Genomic DNA, 22,065 nt, shown 5'->3' on the forward strand with positions numbered 1-22,065 from the left:
TTTTATTTTCCATCGGAAGCCTCAACAGTGATGAACACAACTCTTAAGAGGGCCGATAACAGGGTAGAGGGGTGTGGGGTGAGAAAAAAAAAAAAAATAATAATAATAATAATAATAATAAGAGATATTTAAACTAAACTAAACTGATACTTGGAACAATAAAGCAGCAGTAAGCAGTAAGCAGTAAACACAGGTATACAATACAAGCGATGCAGATCAATGAGGCCGTTTGCTGAAAAGAAGATCTAAATACTTCTGAAAAGACGCTGCGTCTTTAAGCATGGTCATAATGGGATAATGCAAGAATTAAAGAGATGTTTTTACAAACGAATTGAAACTAGGAACGCAGTAAACACAGTTATAATATACAGGCGGTGCAGATCAATGAGGGAGTTTGCTGAAAAGAAGATCAAAATACTTCTGAAAAGACGCTGCGTCTTTTAGCATGGTCTGAAGGTGCTTAGCAAATGTAGTGCGGTGCTGGGTGCGCCACTCCACAGGCAAAGAATTAAAGAACAGGGCAGCCCGATTTGAAAAGGAATTGACACCGTCAGTCGTCCGGAATTTAGATATTGCAATAGCAGCATTAAAAGAGCTTCTTGTTGTCCTAGGGCCGGTTGAAACTTGAGGGAAAAGGTCCGTCAGATTTGGGAGAGGGAAAACGACATGATTAACATGGATAAATTTAGCAATGCTACGAATAAGGTAATGTTCAAACGGATCAATCGACAATCTAGCTAACAGCGGCATGACGTCATCTTGTAGTTTCGAGCCACAAGCAGCGCGTACAGAACGACGATAAACGGACGAGAGTCGCTGTCGGTCCTTGGCGGATAGCTTCATTGCAAAGCAAGAGCAGCAGTATAATAAGTCAGGCAGGATAACCGAGAGGATAAACTGCCGTGTTGCCTTCAAACTTAGTTGCCGAAAACACCGTCGAAGAGCGCCAATTTTCGTGCAAGTCTTCCTAACGATAAAGTCTATGTGACCAGACCAAGAAACATCACTGTCTACAATGACTCCCAGAATTCTCGTGCTAGACACTTGAGTCAGAGGCTGTTGGTTAAAAACGATTGGAGTTGAGAGGGGTTGAGAAGACTTAGAAATCATCAAAGTTACAGTCTTTGTTGTATTAATGCGCAGCCCAAGCTCGTCTAGATCCACAGAAATTGCAGATAACGAATCAGCGGTAGCGACGGCCTCAGCTTGTGTACGTCTGCTGGCATACAACGTCATGTCGTCAGCGAACATCGGGAGCTTGCAAGAAAAGGCCTCTGCTGTCAATGTTAAATAGCACCGGACCCAGAATGGTGCCCTGTGGCACGCCACTAGTGATTGCCACCAACGGAGATGTTCCAGTGTGGGTAACCAACCGCTGTTGTCTGGCACAAAGGTATGATCGGAACCAGGCCAGGGCCACTCCCGAAATACCGACAGCTGCGAGAGCAAGAAGAAGCTGCTGATGCTTCACCATATCGAACGCTTTTTTCAAATCAATACAGACAACTGCCGTATGCAGTCCAGCGTCGCGCGAGACAAGCCAGTCGTTTGTAACCTTGGTGAGAAGCTGTCCGGTAGAACGGTGCTTCCGAAAGCCAAACTGGTCCACATGGAATGGGCAACGATCATTAAAAAAAAGATGTATACGAGAAAACACAAGCCCCTCCAGGAGCTTGGCTAGGATAGATGTTAAAGACACTGGGCGGTAGTTAGAAGGGCAGTCGCGGGGGCCTTGAGTTGACTTCAGAATTGGTGTAATGTTTGCAATTTTGAACAAGGATGGGAATTGACCAGACGAGAGGGAAGTGTTGAATAAGATAGCAAGTGATAGAGCAATTACGTCTTTTGATATTTTAAGTAGACACGGAAGAATGCCGTCCGGTCCAGGGGCTTTATTACTTTGGAGGTCACCGATCCGAAGCTTCACCTCTGCTACTGTAACGGCTGAAAACGTAGTAAGGTCGTCGGATTTCCCATTGGGAGCTTGTAATTCGCTTCCTTATCTGTGACAATCGAGTGAAAATAGTCGTTCAATCGCTCAGGTGGGATGGTAACCGTTTGCTTCGGAGAGGAACGCTTTGTGATCATATTCAAGGCTTTCCAGAACTGCCGAGGCTCCCGTTCATACCGCTGGCACTGGTCTGAAAAGTATAGATTCTGTAGGTGTCGATACAAGTTATTGCACTGGTTGCGCAGCCGCTTGAATTGTACAGATAGGCTCTCGTCTCGAAAGTTAGTAGCTTTTAGTTTCTTGAAGACCGATTTGCGCTTTCTAATCAAGGCAAGGAGGGGCGAGGTCATGAACGGGCAATTTTTCCGACGGGACTTAGTACAACCATCCACGGTTGGTACCAACCGTGGATCATGATGGTTGTAGTAAGGTCACTGTTTCGGAACACAGTGTCCTCCACCTTGTTTCATGCTGTCAAACTAACAACATGTGTGAACTATAAGAAGGTTTATATACTAGTATTGTACTAGTACCGTAAAGTCCGGAGCAAACGCCCACCCCATTTTTGCAAGATCTGCTGGCCTGTACACACTGACCCCATGCACTGTCACCCCTACTGTACGAAAGTGCATCTCACACCGTAGCGGGAAGAGCACTTTGCTACGGTAAACTATGTCCACTTTCCTGGTTTCAAAATCTCTTTGTGCACTAGCGCTATAGCCACGAGCTAGCTAGCTCGTAGTGATTTTATAATGATGGTTGTTTTATTTCGCAAATCCGAACGGGTTTTCTTCCGAATAACTATAGACCATTTAATGATCGATGCTAAGAGGGCTTTCTACATCTGTTCCATTCAGTCCATACTTGAGTATGGGTCTAATTCCTTTGCTCACTGCCTTTCTGCCTCCCTCCATGACCGTGTTGTCCGACTTAGTAATAGAGCGCTGCGTATTGTATTTTGCATGCCCCGCCTATCTGATGTCTCCCTTGTTTTTGCCCGCTACCATATCATTCCCTTGTCTGTCAGGTACCAATTCAAGCTGTACGTTCTAACGTACCGTGCGCTTCATGATCTGGCTAGTGTCTTTGTTGCTAACTGTTTCTGTCTCCGCTCTAATTCTACCTGCACTAGTTCTCGCACCCGCTCTCAAATGTCCTCTTCCCTTGCTCTTCCGACAGCCAAACGGCGCTATGGTTTATTTTCTGTCACTTTCCTTGGCTCTGACCGCTGGAATGCCCTCCCAGCGGAGGTCCGCTCAAGTTCTTCCTTGCATACCTTCCGTAATTCTGTTCTTCATTTTTTAGGGTACCCTGTCAAAAGGCCTTAGGCCTGTGGGGATTGCCCTATCAAAAATTTAATAATAATAATAATAATAATAATAACAAGGTACCGAAGAACAGAGTATTGAAGGAACCAAATACACTTCTGACGGTGTTTCAAGCCATCATTTCGAGATAACACAGCGCCCAAAGGCAAATGTTTTTCTTGGGCACTTCGGAGTTTTCAACAAGTTAGCAGCGACGTTGTAGGTGTAGCTTCTGTTACATACCCTGTTCGACTTGCAACTGCAATATTGGGACCAGTCAAGCCGTTGACTGACGCTTCATCAGAACAATTATTGTTCCTGACAGCGCAACATCGTGGCACTGCACAAATTTATGCGGCATAACTCGTACCACATGGAGAACGAACTAGCACATTTATTGAATGAAAGGAAATCTCGACAGAAGTTATTTCTTTGCAGGAAGATAATGACAATCGCTTTTGCACAGCCTCCTGGTAGGACATAGGCAGTTTGTAGGCATTACAGTCGTTCTCGTACGCATTCGACCTTTATGCCTGTTGTTTACAACTATATTGACCTAAAAAAGACGAAAATAGTATGGACCCGCTGGGGTGGGCGTTTGCTGCGAAGTGGGCGTTTGCTCCGGACTTTACGGTATAGGCCTTATATGCACATTGTACAGATGCACGAAATCCCGTATAATCTTGTAGAATCCCGTAGACCCGGTTGGGTGTTGAATGTGCAGGACCCTATTGTGTTTACTGCTATTTTCACTATGAAATGGGCCCTGAAGGCATTTCATATGAAAACTTTTTTCTGGCAGAGATCTAGCTAGTCGTTAGTTCAATCCCAAAGTGAAGAAGCTGGAAAAGCGATTGTTTGCCATGAATTATGAGGCTAAATGGGTCAAACGCGCATGTATAGCACACAATGAACACCCAACCGGGCATGTACACACCTACGGCCCTAGTCCAGAACTTCGTACATCTGAACAACGTGCATAAGGCCTATTGGGTTTAATATATAAAACGAAAGTGTTGTATAATATTATTTTGTTGCGTTTGAACCATAACTTCAGAGTATCTCCAAAACCCAATATAAAGGTACACAAGTATACTGCGTTCTAGGTCTGTACATTGAAACGCAATTGCCAAAGATTATCCTGACAGCTCGAAAAGTAACTGCTTGGTCAGCTTCTATGCAAGGGGGATAATACCTACTGGCAACCTACAATGTAGTTCTAAAATAATTAGTGAATGGTAGGCCGGGCCTAATTGCTCATCTGCGCCCTTTTGATTAGCCCTTAAGGCCTCAGGCCTACGGCCCTAGGGATAACCTGTTGGGCACTAACGAGCCATACGCCCCCACCTCCCATGCACTTAAACCTATAACTGGTACATGGTGTGGCCCATCATGGGCTGCTCCGTGGTTGCTGCTAAGGGAAATACATGTGCCAGTATCCATAAACTGATACTGTTGTAGTCGGATGGAAAGCCAAGGATTATTTATAGCAAAAAAAAGGATCAAGGAACTACAAGTTCATTGATATTCCACTGATGAATGTGACATGAAAATCGATTTTGGAAAACCTTCATGACTTTTTTCGATGTGCAGTGATGACCGCTGAATTCATCCTTTTAATCACATAGAAAACCGCAGATATTTGCCCACACAATCACTGGGTGGTCACCATCTGAGGCAGGTCAATCCACAAAGGTAACTGGCACTGCCGTAGTATTCAATACATCAGGAAACTGCTAGCGCATATAGCCGGCTCTCAATCGACGTCACTTAGAACCTACATAAAATACTGTGCGATATCAGAAAACATACTAATGACACACCTGCCAAGTATCCCGCATTTTTGGACTACCTCCCGAAATTCTGCAATTCTTCTCAAATATCTCGGAAAGTTGAAAGAATAATGAGAACTGCAGTTTAACGACTTCCTGGCATACTGCACACAGTCGAGCATGGATCTTGGCCACAACACTGTGTACTGAAAAGTAATGGTTACGCACAGTTTGTCCTGGAGGCGATATTGAAGTTTTTGTCTCTGAAAGGCTTATGGTACATGTACATGTGATTGTATAACATGTGTAAAATGGGTCTTTTACATCATTATCTGATCAACGGCGTCACCATAAAAAGTTGAAAATGAATGAATTACGGAAAAAAATGTCATCCCGAAAAAATGAGGCAAAAAAAGGACCGAGATTTTGGATTGACGATCCCGGAAAAGCACTGTTTGTACTTAACAGGTATGTAATGGAAATGCACCAGAAGCTGCGGAACCAGCAGTGTTCTCCTGAACACCTGATGATTACCTGAGGTAGCATGAAACTTGAAGTTGTGGACTATAATATAATCGGGCAAATCATTGTTTTGACTATTTCTATCACAGTGCACATATGGAAGATAGGGAAACAAAACAAAGCAAAGATGCAACAACGGGTGTGTAGGCGCTACATAAGGTGTGCTCTTGAGGTGCGGTGAACTCCTCCGACCAAGGGTCTCGGGTTCGGTGTACACAGTAGGCACCATGGGGAGAGAGGGCGAGAGGAAAGAGAGAGAGAGAGAGAGAGAGAGAGAGAGAGAGAGAGAGAGAGAGAGAGAGAGAGAGAGAGAGAGAGAGAGAGAGATAGAGAGAGAGAGAGAGAGGAGGCTGCCAGTGTGTATTGTGCAAGACCAAGTACACAGAGCTATACCTACTTTGTTGGCATGTAACTAAAATACTCATATTGGGTATGCACCATGCTGCTAGCGTGCGAATCGTTTTTATTCTAATCCAAATTAGCAACAGCAACCATCAAAAAGAAGGCACCCTGCTGCTGCTACTACTACTGCTGCGTCTTCTTTGCTTTTGCTCTTGCTTTTGCTTGTGCTGCTGCTTTCTCTTTTTGTAATCTCTCTGCAGTTAAGTCACACACGACATGCAAAAGTTGAAAAGCTCAGTGCAAAAGTCGAGGGGCGCTGGTGAGAATTGCTGGTGGTATGCCGAGGAGATCGGACGGCATTTACAACAATTCTACTGCAACTGGCCTACATCGCACAGCAGGTCTCTGCCAATGCATTCATTGTGATGGGGTGTCAGAGAGTATGCGTACATGTACTACCAAGAGTGTGCAACTCTGCATATGGGGTCTCCGACGGCGAAAACTCACATCACGTGTCTCAGGCAAGTTCGTACTACGTACAAACGGAGGATAGCGTGCGCGCAATCCGATTATCTGCCATGATCATGCTGGGGATTTGCATGCCCGCAGTGAGTTTCTGTCAGAGTGTTTTTTTACTACTCCGCTGCTCGCTAAAACGGGCTGGAAACGTACAACTGCGACACTGCACCACAAGGTGTGAGTTTCGCCGTCGGCGTACCCCATAGAAAGGGTATCAGGAGTTGCACACTCTTGGGGGTTATATGCTCTTGGTACTACCAAGAGTACATAACCAAGAGTGTGCAACTCAACGATCCCCCAGCCCACGGCGGATTTTTTTATGACATGCTTTCTCTCGCCGATACCATCATGTGTCATAGTAGTAGGGGAAAGTTCAAGAGTCCATTGGGGCTGTAGCGGTTGTACATCGCGTATGGATATCGTAAACCAAGAGTTCTTGGAGTTCACAGCGTGGTACATGCAGTCCGTGGACTTTTGTCCTGAACGTTCTCGTCCACATATTTGCATATCTTTGGATTGTTGCTCACTCAGCTCGACCATCAAGTTTTCCAGGCTTTCGATGCGATCATGGAGCTGACGAGGTATCTCACGAATGCTGGTTAGTCGCTTTGTCTTGCTCGCTGGAGACAAGACTTTTATTGGTATATTCGAATCTACGCTTACTCGTACCTTTGTATCTGCTTCAGATCGCTCTTCAGCACGGCTCTTGAGGACAAGCAGCTGCCGCCTCAAACGCTTGCAGCTGGTACACGCAACAATAGGCAAGGCCGTTTCTCCTATAGCGCTACGCTTAACTCTGTGCATGATCGTGCAACCATTAGAGTCCACTCGCTGAAAGGGGAAACTCCAGCGTCTCAACTGCTTGGAGTCAAATCTCACAGACGAGAAAATGGTCTTCTGGTCCTCAATCCCAGGGCAGAATTTCAGGCCTGACTCCGGCAACATGTCCTCGACGTGCGTGTCCAACAGCTGCAAATTTCTGAAGCAGTTGCCATTGTGCGCTGTTCCACCGAATAGACACTCGAAGGAGTAGTCACCGTCAGGTTTTACAACTAGTCTGCTGATTCGCACCGGGGTTCCGTTCGATGTCAGAACTACACTGGTTGGCGAAACGATCTCCGTGAATTCAGCTCCCGATATAACTGATAAACTTCTGCACTCTAGGGAAGAAAATCGCTGTCCGCGACTGACAAGGTATCGTCTCAAAAGGTCTGTTGATATTTGAGCACTTTCAATAAACTCAGAACCAACACCTTCCATATTTGCTAACCTAACCTAACCTAACCATAAAAAACAAAAAGAGAACAACGCCAGGAAAACTAATAATGGGGGCACAGCAATGATAATACAAGGAAGCCTATACTATAGTCAGTATATTCTTGTTTTCTGCAAAGACGTTTCTATCAAAATACTGTACTACTAGTACTACTACTAGTACTACGTGTAGTAGTTCTCCTACACTACAGTCAGTGCTGGCAACTGAAATCCGACCCCCCTTGCGGGGCGCTAGCCGCGTTAGCGATTCGTACGAGACGCTAGGGGGGTCGAATTTCAGTTGCCAGCACCAGGGAGTAGTACAATACCATGTATTGTACTACTCCCTGGCCAGCACTGTACATTAGTACAGGTCTGCTCTCGATATAACAACTCTCACTTGTACATAAACCTCGCTAGTAAGTAAAAATCAAATCCCACACAAGATCACACAAGATCCTACATAACGTAAACCTCGACATAACACATGTGCACGCTACGCGCGGTCCCCGACGTGCACACTCGACTCTCGATACAACGTAAATTCACCTGCACGGTACGATCAAGCAGTAGCTGTAGCCAGTAGCTAGCTACAGTTTGTAGGCAGTTTAGGCCAGTGTAGTCCTACATAACGTAAACCTCGGCATACGCACCCTATGCCTGGCGCGCTCCCCGACGTGCGCAATCTCGATACAACGTAGAATCAAGTGCGCGGTACGATCAAGCTGTAGCCGTAGCTAGCCAGTTTAGTCCGTGCATATTCTGCGGCATTGATGGTACATGTATCTGATGTCGATGGTGGTACAGTGCGTATATATTTGCACGTTATCCGGGATATCCCTGCCTGAGGTACATCTTGTATTTTTCTACATAACATAACTCTCGATATAACATAATTTTTGCGTGGTCCCAGCCGAAAAGCAGCCAAAATGTCGGAGATCATTACTTTCCTATGCAGAAGTCCTGTACTTTCACTTTTCAGCGCAACTGAACTGAAGGCACAAATCACTGTACATGATTTGCTAGCGCTTGGCTGTGGAAGTGCAAAGTAACATGCCTGGATCAGGCTGGATGGCATGTACACAGACAGTCTGTACAGTACAGAGTCAGTGTGCATGGTGTGGTCCCACACTCATCATTACAAAATTCATGACAACTCTGGGGTTACCATGGCAACGAAGCGAATTTTCATGGTGTTTTAGGCGATATTTTGATTTCACTGTAAAAAAATTGCCGAGGAGAAAAATTCGCACATGTGGCCAGCCTTGGTGGGGGAAGGGTGTCCGATTTTGGGCGAAAATTATTTGGCAGCACTGGAGTCAGTACCACGACTCCACGACTCGCACGAGGCACGATCGTAGATCTACGACTTCACCGTACCACCGTACCGGTGCACCGTCATGTCATCACCATGATCACTGCGTCTCGAGCTCGTGTTGGTGTTGCTTGTGGCTCAATGTAGCTGAACCATCGGACCTTATTTGTCAGCTTGGATCACGTGATCCATCCAGCTGCCGCGTGCGGCAAACAGCCCAAATAGCGCTAACTCTGGCCTGCGAGCGTTTGCTGCGACTAGCGCGCTAGCGCTCGTGACATACACAAACGCGCTAGCCAGAATGCTTTGACTTTGATGGCTTTCAGCTTCTATTTTTTGAAAAGTAGCGCGCTCAGACCAGCTCGCTCACTCTTTTCCTCTTCCATTTTTTAGGGCAATTGTTTTGTTTGATAGACGAAGCTTAGGGTCTCTTTGGGTTTGCAACCCTTACCCTCCTGGAAAAAATCATAGTTGCTAGACTGCGACACTTCAGACCAGGTACTATTAGAGCCGCTAATGGACGACGAGCTATTTTCCGCTATCCGGAGCTCAAGCATTTGAGCCGCTAAATGGACGAGACTCCTGCGGCAAAGGATGCAGAGAATGAGGAGAAAACACTCGTATGGAGCAGGGAGTAGGTATTGTACTACTTCCTGGTATGGAGCACTGAGAAGCGGTAAGTCTTTGGGCAATTCTTAGCCACTGCCCAGTAATTACTTTCTCGCCATAATTATGTTCTCGTTTTTCGTGTCTTCTGTAATGCCAGTACACTAGCAGTACGACTACACTGTAGGCGAGAGTCCATAAGCCAGAGTGTGCAGCTCTCCATCTATGCAGCATAAACAAATTCATGACAAATTTCCTTTGCCTAAGGGCTGGGTTCCACTGCCGCTCCGCCGCACATCATCCACGGCATGAAACGTCATCATTACGAGCTGGTCCAGCGAGGCCGCGGCTCATCACCAGCTTTCGCTTCGCTGCTTGATACAAAAAAATGCAAGCCGCGGTCACGGCTTGCATTGTTTCCCGCACTTAATTGTTTTATTCGGGGGAATTTTAATTCGTTGCACAGGCCAGAACACGAGGATTTTTTTGGATTTCACGCGTGCGCAGGCAGGCTAAATGTCATCAAAAAACGTCGAGCACGATCGCGGTATCGTGAATGGCGAGTGTCACTGGAACCACGCCGCTCTGCTGCATGCAGCCAAGTACCGTGGAGCAGCGGAGCTGCGGAGCCGCAGTGGAACCCGGCCCTAACCAAACTTATAGCAATTTGAAAATGTTTGACAATTTTTCATAAAAAAACTTGACAACATTGTTCTTCTGTAGAGTGCCGCTGGCAACTCCATCGATGAACTCCATCAATGAGCGCAGGGATAAAGTTTAGAAACCCTTCGAGCGAGAATGTGTTTTCAAAAAGGAAGCACAAATATAGTATGGCCCCATCAAAGCCACTCGCTGACTACTTACCAGTAAAATGGGGTTGGACGGTTGTCAGATTAGCTGACATGTTTTCTGCCAACACAACCATAAGCAGTTGTCAACTCTCAAGACTAAAAGAGCTTGCGAAGAAAGTGAGAAACCTTGGCTATGAAAGCACATGAAGCGTCAGAACATAATCGAGCAAACTTGGACCTAGATTACCAGTGTCTGCTCCAGGGCCAGGTCAGTGGCCCTGTTTGTGAGTACTTGGACCTTTTGGACAAAGAACACTGGGTTACCTGCGACCCGGTCGGAAGTCCTGTCGAGTACTATACTTTTTTATACTTGGAGGGTATACCGCCACTGACAGGCTGCATACGCGTGCAGATGCGTGCGGCCAGAGTGCCCAGTGCGAGTACGTTCATACATGTACATGTACAATCATGTACATCAGGAAGTCGAAAGTAAGTTTACGACTCCCTGACACACAGTAGCCGCACTTGAACGCATCTGGCTCTGGCCCAGTGTTGCAGGAGTTGTGCCAGGTAGACGTGTACCCGGTTTGTGTTAAATCTTAGAGCAGGTACTGCATACCCTATCATATCTGTGTACATGGGTATACAGAGTCAGTGTTGTTGCGTCCCACTCAGCACCCTTCTGGTTCATTTCGGCACCAGCACTCTTTGCATATGCAGAGCTGAGTAGAGTGCAAGTTCGGACCACAAGTACACTGTAGCAGCTAGTTGCGAACCTAACCTGTGCCGTGATGCACGGTACTTGTGTGCATCTACTTCATCCCTGAGTAACCCACCAGGTATATGGTGCACAATAGGGCACAGTAAATAATCAGCATGCATCGCAGTTTTCTGCAACATATTCCTGAAGTCACTTTACACCTCAGAAGAATTGCGTCGCTGACTGGAATTCGATACCGGCTTAGTTTCTCTCTGGGTCATTATGAATCATAGAAAACCCGTCATGCAATAGGTTCAAGCTAAAGTACCGTATCACCATGGTAATTCCTGGAAATTCGGTGTGTTTTCTGCCTTTTGTTAAACAAGCAGCAATGTGCCACAGAAATTACCATGGTGATACAGTAGATTACCGTGTGAAGCGGTGTGAGATGCAGCAAAGGTGAGCCTGTTACTGTGAGTCTATGCCCTAAACAATAAACTTTGCCGTGGGATGATTATCCTTGGGCTGCACACTCTGCACACTTATTGCTAGGTATATCATTGGTCTTGTTCGGATCGTCCATTACGTTTGCAGCTGTTCAAACTTGTTTTGTTGTGTATTACTTTATTGATTTATTTATTCTACTTGCCTTTCCTATCTTCTTGTGTTTTAGCATTAGGCGATTTGATCGCAGGACAAGAGAGGAGCTGATGGACGATCTCTCCAGTGTCCCTCTTGGTTCGGAGCAGCGCCGAGTGCTGACGTTGGGACTTGGGTAAGGATGAGTGTTCCCTCATGTTTACAAGTTATCCGTTTTGTCCAACACTAACGGTTATATGCAGAATACTGCCGAGTCAAAAATGTGCAACAATTAGCACAAAAACTGACTGATGAGATCCTGACATTCAACGACCTGATGCTTAGCTGCATCACGTTTATATCCGTGAGTGTTGGACAAAACGGATAACTCGTAAACTGAGTGTCCTCTTTTTCAATTTTAATCCTTGGCTCTCCATCCGAGTTCCCTCGTATGTGTAGCTATTATTATTTTTTTGGTGACAGTCAATTTTTTCTTCAGACTTTTCCCGTTTGTGTCTTTCCCTAAAACTAGTCAATATTTTTATTTACTTATTTTTTTGCCCAGGCTCTACATTCTACCTTTATTTTACTTAGACTAGGGTTAGCTGTCCGTTTACCAGTACTCATCCACACATATCTGCACATAGGGTCTACACAGAACTCTATCAGTAGATATTTTGTATAGGAGGTTGTCTATCCACCGAGATAGCACTATATACTCGCATTCTGTGTGTTCTCTGGTAGCTATGTCCCTTGGAGACTATACGGTGTCAGTGTGGTGACCGAGGTCAGGCCGTGTCTGCACTGGCATCGTCAACTTTGCCTACTGCTACGTGCTCCCCAGTGCTCCATCTGTGTCCTGTAATTTGTTTGGGGAGGGGGGGGGCAATACCGGTACTTCAGGTGCAGGGGACAAGGGGGAGATGGGGTGGGGGGACATCATGCCCCCAATGAACCTCTCCAGGCGTTGTTCTGGAGTAGACTAACCATAGGCGGAGTGTACACATGCAGCACATAGTTTGGGAGCTAGAACGCGATCGGACTCAGGCATATGCAAAGGCAGTCTATTGTGATAGTAGTCCTGGACTGATCTCACTATGATGATATAGGTCGTGCCCAGCATCACAATGCCAAACATTATAAATGACTGTTTTTTTTGCCTGAGGGGCTAGATGAGCATGCGGCTAGACTGCCGATGGCAACCAACAGGCTCAAGGCTGTGTTGAGACTTCGTGTGAGCGACCCGAGTCAATTGTTTACTCGCCATGACTAGGCATCGCATTGAGCATCGTATGCCCACTAATATTATGTCACTGTTCTTAGTCGCGCCGGGGGCGCATGCCCGTTTTCAGGAGACTTCTCAAAACACATAAGCCCTGGGTCCTGAAGGTTAGGCCTATTGTTAATCTAAATAGTCCTGGCTACTATCCCGCTGAGTTCACTGACTTTCTACTGAACCCGTATGTATGTGAGGAAAGTACTGTTCTGACCTCAATTGCGGATTTCATCAACTTGGTAGAAGGTTTGCCTGTGCGGGACGATGATTTATAATTGAGTATAGATGTGACCAGCCTTTACTACACCAACATCCCCAACGAGCTCGGTTGTCGTGGTATATCACACACAGGTGTACAAGGTGGATGCCCCTCGCCCTTCGTACATGGTTAATAACAGCAGTGACTTCCTTGATGTCAGTCATTCGGAAGAAAAATGAGTTCGTGTATGGTAACGATGTGTTTCGGCAGATCCAAGGGACTGCCATGGGTTCGCCTGCAGCAGTGGTCTATGCCGACATTGTTATGCTGTATTTGGAGAAGCGGTACGTTTTGCCGATCTTAGAGGGGGAAAGTTTAGAGGTTCAGGTTTATAGACGCTTTATCATTGCATGGTTGCGAAGGTCAAGTTCAGCGCACTTTAGATTGGATTAATAAGTGTTCGGCCCTCAAGTTTTCTCATGAACTGGCACATGATGGCATTGATTTCCTGGACACCACAGTTTTCCGTAGTAAGGGATACATGGCGGTGAAGCCTCATTTCAAGTTCACCAATCGTTTCCTGTATCTGCTTGTCGGTAGTAACCACCCCTGTAGTATGGGCAAAGGTGTGTTCACTGGGGAGTTGATCCGTATCCGTCGGTCTTCGACCCTTGACCACCACTACGAAGCTGCTGCCGAGCGGCCGAAGCAGGCTTTCCGGGCCCGTGTATACAAGCGCTCCATCTTTCATCTTTCAGACCCGTACACTAGGAATGGATGCGCAGGGAAGGTATGTTGGTCAAATTGGCATGGGTTTGGGTTATTTCTGTAGTTGTATACAGTGCTCCTCATTGTATTTACCTGGGCCCGGCCTGCTGTCCTTCGCCCGTTGGTCTTGAGGTCCAGGTGTAATACCCCTACCATACAGTCCGGTGGCCAGCGCGGTTGTTGTTACACGGTGGAACATCGGCAAGAGGTTGCTTGCTCGTTTGCCTCATGCTCAGTGTCCTCAGGGAGTTAGTATTTTCCTCCTGTTTGGATTTTGCAGTGTCTATGGTGTCGGTAATTGAGTTTTTGTTCTGTATGCTTTTCTGTGGTGTGTGGCCGTTGTTCACACATCTTTATTTGACTTGCTTCCTGGTGTGGTGTACCCTTTTGTTTTATATTGGTGTTGGTCTGGCTGTAGAGTTCTAGCATCCGTAGCTGCCTCAGGGGGTGCCACTTCTCCCATCAGCGTCGACTAGTCCGCCGGTACGTGGTGCTATATTACGTTTAGTTGTCTGTTCCATCCTGTACGGGCTGTGTCCTGCTGACCACACAGTCTGGGTCTCCATACTTTGCATGTTCTCATCGTGTGTAGTGTTCACACGTACATATATGGACTGTCACACCCATATGTTGTACATGTGGCTGCACGTGTTGTCTCTTTGTCGTACCTGCTGCTGTATTTGTGTCTCTGTGCTGCTGACCCGTACATGCTGCTGCGCTGCTTTGTTGTATTGCTGCCACGTGCACCTTTTTGTGCTGATATGATATCGAGTACGCCACTTTTTGTGCTGATGAGGGCACCACTTTCCGATATCATGTTTCCTTTCGCCATGTCAGTTGTCAGTTCTCCCGTCGTCTCCTGAAGTGTAGTAATGAATAGCTCTCTCTCTAGCTCTAGAGAAAAACCACTTGACTAGTCCGTTTGATGTGTGGCGTGGCGAGGGTATAGTAGAGGCAGCTCGTTCTCCAACCGAGACGACATTTGGCGCCCAACGTGGGGCTCAAACCCACGACCCTGAGATTAAGAGTCTCATGCTCTACCGACACATATATGCACGCGGCACCGTTTGTGCTCCTATCCATTTACATATGCTGCTTTCCACACCTGTGCTGACAGTCGGTACGCACCGACTCTGTACGCATGCACGCACACCATTACATTCTGTTGGCATCATATTAGTGAGGTTTTGCATTCCGAAATTCGGCAAAAGATTCGGCACGCGGGAGCGAGGTCGAAAATGCACAAGCGGGCCATGCTGGGGCTCTGCTTCGACTGAAAGTAGTCGGCGGCGGCGGTTATGAGGCCGTCGAGATCGTTGCCAGTGTTGGCTAACGTAGGGACGAGCTGCTGGATGTACTTGCCGGCCACATACTGGAAAGTGTCTCTTTGGCGAGTGTCATCCGAGATGCCGGCTGCTGCGACATAGATTTGGAAACACCGTTCCCAGGCAGGAAAATGGGCAGCAGCGTCGTAGAGACTGCTGTAGATCGGGAATGGCTCCGGAGGTGGTAGTGACAGTAGGGACATGGCGAGGATCAGGCGTTTGCTCGCAGCGCCAATGTAATGTTGTTCTCTTGCTGTATTCCAAACAACAACTAACTCGGAGCTCCGGAAAGCTCCGCAATAGTGAGGTTTTGCATTCCGAATTTCGGCTCGGCGTTCTTTGGTCATTTGTCGAACATCAAAATGTCGAATTTTCGCACCGACGTTTGTTTTGCAAGTCGAAAATGATGTGTTTTGATTTCGTGAGCCCCAGCATCAGCAATGTCCTGTCCCGTGCTCCTTTTCTTGCTGATTCCGACAAACTTTGATCGCGCCCAAAGAGTCGAGGGCCAAACCTGCCTCCTCAGTCGCCTCAGAAAAACCAACTCCATGGCTAAGTCAAATTTTATGGGTATCGCCATAGTCTTTTCAGCCACACAGATGACGGTGAGGACACTCCAGGCGAAAGAGAGTAGACAGGCAGTGGAAAGGAGCAATCAGAGGTAGCTGACGATGCTGATGTCGTCAAAGACGCCTGCGAAGCCATGCCAAGATAAGAAACCTCTTTGAATAAATCACGCGCTAGCGCTCTTCCACAAGAAAATTCATCCGAAAAATATGTTCGGCAAAGTGAGCTTTTTCCGAACAAACATGCCGCATCTTCGTGTGCATTTTCGACCTCGCTCCCGCGTGCCGAATCTTTTGCCGAATTTCGGAATGCAAAACCTCACTAATATGATGCCAACAGAATGTAATGGTGTGCGTGCATGCGTACAGAGTCGGTGCGTACCGACTGTCAGCACAGGTGTGGAAAGCAGCATATGTAAATGGATAGGAGCACAAACGGTGCCGCGTGCATATATGTGTCGGTAGAGCATGAGACTCTTAATCTCAGGGTCGTGGGTTTGAGCCCCACGTTGGGCGCCAAATGTCGTCTCGGTTGGAGAACGAGCTGCCTCTACTATACCCTCGCCACGCCACACATCAAACGGACTAGTCAAGTGGTTTTTCTCTAGAGCTAGAGAGAGAGCTATTCATTACTACACTTCAGGAGACGACGGGAGAACTGACAACTGACATGGCGAAAGGAAACATGATATCGGAAAGTGGTGCCCTCATCAGCACAAAAAGTGGCGTACTCGATATCATATCAGCACAAAAAGGTGCACGTGGCAGCAATACAACAAAGCAGCGCAGCAGCATGTACGGGTCAGCAGCACAGAGACACAAATACAGCAGCAGGTACGACAAAGAGACAACACGTGCAGCCACATGTACAACATATGGGTGTGACAGTCCATATATGTACGTGTGAACACTACACACGATGAGAACATGCAAAGTATGGAGACCCAGACTGTGTGGTCAGCAGGACACAGCCCGTACAGGATGGAACAGACAACTAAACGTAATATAGCACCACGTACCGGCGGACTAGTCGACGCTGATGGGAGAAGTGGCACCCCCTGAGGCAGCTACGGATGCTAGAACTCTACAGCCAGACCAACACCAATATAAAACAAAAGGGTACACCACACCAGGAAGCAAGTCAAATAAAGATGTGTGAACAACGGCCACACACCACAGAAAAGCATACAGAACAAAAACTCAATTACCGACACCATAGACACTGCAAAATCCAAACAGGAGGAAAATACTAACTCCCTGAGGACACTGAGCATGAGGCAAACGAGCAAGCAACCTCTTGCCGATGTTCCACCGTGTAACAACAACCGCGCTGGCCACCGGACTGTATGGTAGGGGTATTACACCTGGACCTCAAGACCAACGGGCGAAGGACAGCAGGCCGGGCCCAGGTAAATACAATGAGGAGCACTGTATACAACTACAGAAATAACCCAAACCCATGCCAATTTGACCAACATACCTTCCCTGCGCATCCATTCCTAGTGTACGGGTCTGAAAGATGAAAGATGGAGCGCTTGTATACACGGGCCCGGAAAGCCTGCTTCGGCCGCTCGGCAGCAGCTTCGTAGTGGTGGTCAAGGGTCGAAGACCGACGGATACGGATCAACTCCCCAGTGAACACACCTTTGCCCATACTACAGGGGTGGTTACTACCGACAAGCAGATACAGGAAACGATTGGTGAACTTGAAATGAGGCTTCACCGCCATGTATCCCTTACTACAGAAAACTGTGGTGTCCAGGAAATCAATGCCATCATGTGCCAGTTCATGAGAAAACTTGAGGGCCGAACACTTATTAATCCAATCTAAAGTGCGCTGAACTTGACCTTCGCAACCATGCAATGATAAAGCGTCTATAAACCTGAACCTCTAAACTTTCCCCCTCTAAGATCGGCAAAACGTACCGCTTCTCCAAATACAGCATAACAATGTCGGCATAGACCACTGCTGCAGGCGAACCCATGGCAGTCCCTTGGATCTGCCGAAACACATCGTTACCATACACGAACTCATTTTTCTTCCGAATGACTGACATCAAGGAAGTCACTGCTGTTATTAACCATGTACGAAGGGCGAGGGGCATCCACCTTGTACACCTGTGTGTGATATACCACGACAACCGAGCTCGTTGGGGATGTTGGTGTAGTAAAGGCTGGTCACATCTATACTCAATTATAAATCATCGTCCCGCACAGGCAAACCTTCTACCAAGTTGATGAAATCCGCAATTGAGGTCAGAACAGTACTTTCCTCACATACATACGGGTTCAGTAGAAAGTCAGTGAACTCAGCGGGATAGTAGCCAGGACTATTTAGATTAACAATAGGCCTAACCTTCAGGACCCAGGGCTTATGTGTTTTGAGAAGTCTCCTGAAAACGGGCATGCGCCCCCGGCGCGACTAAGAACAGTGACATAATATTAGTGGGCATACGATGCTCAATGCGATGCCTAGTCATGGCGAGTAAACAATTGACTCGGGTCGCTCACACGAAGTCTCAACACAGCCTTGAGCCTGTTGGTTGCCATCGGCAGTCTAGCCGCATGCTCATCTAGCCCCTCAGGCAAAAAAAACAGTCATTTATAATGTTTGGCATTGTGATGCTGGGCACGACCTATATCATCATAGTGAGATCAGTCCAGGACTACTATCACAATAGACTGCCTTTGCATATGCCTGAGTCCGATCGCGTTCTAGCTCCCAAACTATGTGCTGCATGTGTACACTCCGCCTATGGTTAGTCTACTCCAGAACAACGCCTGGAGAGGTTCATTGGGGGCATGATGTCCCCCCACCCCATCTCCCCCTTGTCCCCTGCACCTGAAGTACCGGTATTGCCCCCCCCCTCCCCAAACAAATTACAGGACACAGATGGAGCACTGGGGAGCACGTAGCAGTAGGCAAAGTTGACGATGCCAGTGCAGACACGGCCTGACCTCGGTCACCACACTGACACCGTATAGTCTCCAAGGGACATAGCTACCAGAGAACACACAGAATGCGAGTATATAGTGCTATCTCGGTGGATAGACAACCTCCTATACAAAATATCTACTGATAGAGTTCTGTGTAGACCCTATGTGCAGATATGTGTGGATGAGTACTGGTAAACGGACAGCTAACCCTAGTCTAAGTAAAATAAAGGTAGAATGTAGAGCCTGGGCAAAAAAATAAGTAAATAAAAATATTGACTAGTTTTAGGGAAAGACACAAACGGGAAAAGTCTGAAGAAAAAATTGACTGTCACCAAAAAAATAATAATAGCTACACATACGAGGGAACTCGGATGGAGAGCCAAGGATTAAAATTGAAAAAGAGGACACTCAGTTTACGAGTTATCCGTTTTGTCCAACACTCACGGATATAAACGTGATGCAGCTAAGCATCAGGTCGTTGAATGTCAGGATCTCATCAGTCAGTTTTTGTGCTAATTGTTGCACATTTTTGACTCGGCAGTATTCTGCATATAACCGTTAGTGTTGGACAAAACGGATAACTTGTAAACATGAGGGAACACTCATCCTTACCCAAGTCCCAACGTCAGCACTCGGCGCTGCTCCGAACCAAGAGGGACACTGGAGAGATCGTCCATCAGCTCCTCTCTTGTCCTGCGATCAAATCGCCTAATGCTAAAACACAAGAAGATAGGAAAGGCAAGTAGAATAAATAAATCAATAAAGTAATACACAACAAAACAAGTTTGAACAGCTGCAAACGTAATGGACGATCCGAACAAGACCAATGATATACCTAGCAATAAGTGTGCAGAGTGTGCAGCCCAAGGATAATCATCCCACGGCAAAGTTTATTGTTTAGGGCATAGACTCACAGTAACAGGCTCACCTTTGCTGCATCTCACACCGCTTCACACGGTAATCTACTGTATCACCATGGTAATTTCTGTGGCACATTGCTGCTTGTTTAACAAAAGGCAGAAAACACACCGAATTTCCAGGAATTACCATGGTGATACGGTACTTTAGCTTGAACCTATTGCATGACGGGTTTTCTATGATTCATAATGACCCAGAGAGAAACTAAGCCGGTATCGAATTCCAGTCAGCGACGCAATTCTTCTGAGGTGTAAAGTGACTTCAGGAATATGTTGCAGAAAACTGCGATGCATGCTGATTATTTACTGTGCCCTATTGTGCACCATATACCTGGTGGGTTACTCAGGGATGAAGTAGATGCACACAAGTACCGTGCATCACGGCACAGGTTAGGTTCGCAACTAGCTGCTACAGTGTACTTGTGGTCCGAACTTGCACTCTACTCAGCTCTGCATATGCAAAGAGTGCTGGTGCCGAAATGAACCAGAAGGGTGCTGAGTGGGACGCAACAACACTGACTCTGTATACCCATGTACACAGATATGATAGGGTATGCAGTACCTGCTCTAAGATTTAACACAAACCGGGTACACGTCTACCTGGCACAACTCCTGCAACACTGGGCCAGAGCCAGATGCGTTCAAGTGCGGCTACTGTGTGTCAGGGAGTCGTAAACTTACTTTCGACTTCCTGATGTACATGATTGTACATGTACATGTATGAACGTACTCGCACTGGGCACTCTGGCCGCACGCATCTGCACGCGTATGCAGCCTGTCAGTGGCGGTATACCCTCCAAGTATAAAAAAGTATAGTACTCGACAGGACTTCCGACCGGGTCGCAGGTAACCCAGTGTTCTTTGTCCAAAAGGTCCAAGTACTCACAAACAGGGCCACTGACCTGGCCCTGGAGCAGACACTGGTAATCTAGGTCCAAGTTTGCTCGATTATGTTCTGACGCTTCATGTGCTTTCATAGCCAAGGTTTCTCACTTTCTTCGCAAGCTCTTTTAGTCTTGAGAGTTGACAACTGCTTATGGTTGTGTTGGCAGAAAACATGTCAGCTAATCTGACAACCGTCCAACCCCATTTTACTGGTAAGTAGTCAGCGAGTGGCTTTGATGGGGCCATACTATATTTGTGCTTCCTTTTTGAAAACACATTCTCGCTCGAAGGGTTTCTAAACTTTATCCCTGCGCTCATTGATGGAGTTCATCGATGGAGTTGCCAGCGGCACTCTACAGAAGAACAATGTTGTCAAGTTTTTTTATGAAAAATTGTCAAACATTTTCAAATTGCTATAAGTTTGGTTAGGGCCGGGTTCCACTGCGGCTCCGCAGCTCCGCTGCTCCACGGTACTTGGCTGCATGCAGCAGAGCGGCGTGGTTCCAGTGACACTCGCCATTCACGATACCGCGATCGTGCTCGACGTTTTTTGATGACATTTAGCCTGCCTGCGCACGCGTGAAATCCAAAAAAATCCTCGTGTTCTGGCCTGTGCAACGAATTAAAATTCCCCCGAATAAAACAATTAAGTGCGGGAAACAATGCAAGCCGTGACCGCGGCTTGCATTTTTTTGTATCAAGCAGCGAAGCGAAAGCTGGTGATGAGCCGCGGCCTCGCTGGACCAGCTCGTAATGATGACGTTTCATGCCGTGGATGATGTGCGGCGGAGCGGCAGTGGAACCCAGCCCTTAGGCAAAGGAAATTTGTCATGAATTTGTTTATGCTGCATAGATGGAGAGCTGCACACTCTGGCTTATGGACTCTCGCCTACAGTGTAGTCGTACTGCTAGTGTACTGGCATTACAGAAGACACGAAAAACGAGAACATAATTATGGCGAGAAAGTAATTACTGGGCAGTGGCTAAGAATTGCCCAAAGACTTACCGCTTCTCAGTGCTCCATACCAGGAAGTAGTACAATACCTACTCCCTGCTCCATACGAGTGTTTTCTCCTCATTCTCTGCATCCTTTGCCGCAGGAGTCTCGTCCATTTAGCGGCTCAAATGCTTGAGCTCCGGATAGCGGAAAATAGCTCGTCGTCCATTAGCGGCTCTAATAGTACCTGGTCTGAAGTGTCGCAGTCTAGCAACTATGATTTTTTCCAGGAGGGTAAGGGTTGCAAACCCAAAGAGACCCTAAGCTTCGTCTATCAAACAAAACAATTGCCCTAAAAAATGGAAGAGGAAAAGAGTGAGCGAGCTGGTCTGAGCGCGCTACTTTTCAAAAAATAGAAGCTGAAAGCCATCAAAGTCAAAGCATTCTGGCTAGCGCGTTTGTGTATGTCACGAGCGCTAGCGCGCTAGTCGCAGCAAACGCTCGCAGGCCAGAGTTAGCGCTATTTGGGCTGTTTGCCGCACGCGGCAGCTGGATGGATCACGTGATCCAAGCTGACAAATAAGGTCCGATGGTTCA

General features: G+C 46.9%; 3 long non-coding RNA genes across 3 annotated transcripts; 1 reads left to right on the forward strand and 2 right to left on the reverse strand.

Moving 5' to 3' along the window:
- Positions 1-5,245: 5,245 nt before the first annotated feature.
- LOC135816003 (uncharacterized) lies at positions 5,246-7,769 on the reverse strand. The gene is made up of 2 exons (XR_010553343.1): positions 7,083-7,769; positions 5,246-6,148 (listed from the first exon to the last, which is right to left on the reverse strand). It is a non-coding gene; the product is annotated as an uncharacterized LOC135816003 (long non-coding RNA).
- Positions 7,770-9,169: 1,400 nt separating this feature from the next.
- Positions 9,170-15,112, forward strand: LOC135816004 (uncharacterized). The gene is made up of 3 exons (XR_010553344.1): positions 9,170-9,658; positions 11,753-11,854; positions 14,320-15,112. It is a non-coding gene; the product is annotated as an uncharacterized LOC135816004 (long non-coding RNA).
- A 768-nt stretch (positions 15,113-15,880) lies between these two features.
- Positions 15,881-22,051, reverse strand: LOC135816005 (uncharacterized). The gene is made up of 3 exons (XR_010553345.1): positions 21,538-22,051; positions 19,342-19,443; positions 15,881-16,876 (listed from the first exon to the last, which is right to left on the reverse strand). It is a non-coding gene; the product is annotated as an uncharacterized LOC135816005 (long non-coding RNA).
- Between the last annotated feature and the right edge of the window lie 14 nt (positions 22,052-22,065).

Source organism: Sycon ciliatum, chromosome 4, assembly GCF_964019385.1.
Source record: "Sycon ciliatum chromosome 4, ocSycCili1.1, whole genome shotgun sequence".
NCBI classification, from domain to species: Eukaryota; Metazoa; Porifera; class Calcarea; order Leucosolenida; family Sycettidae; genus Sycon; species Sycon ciliatum.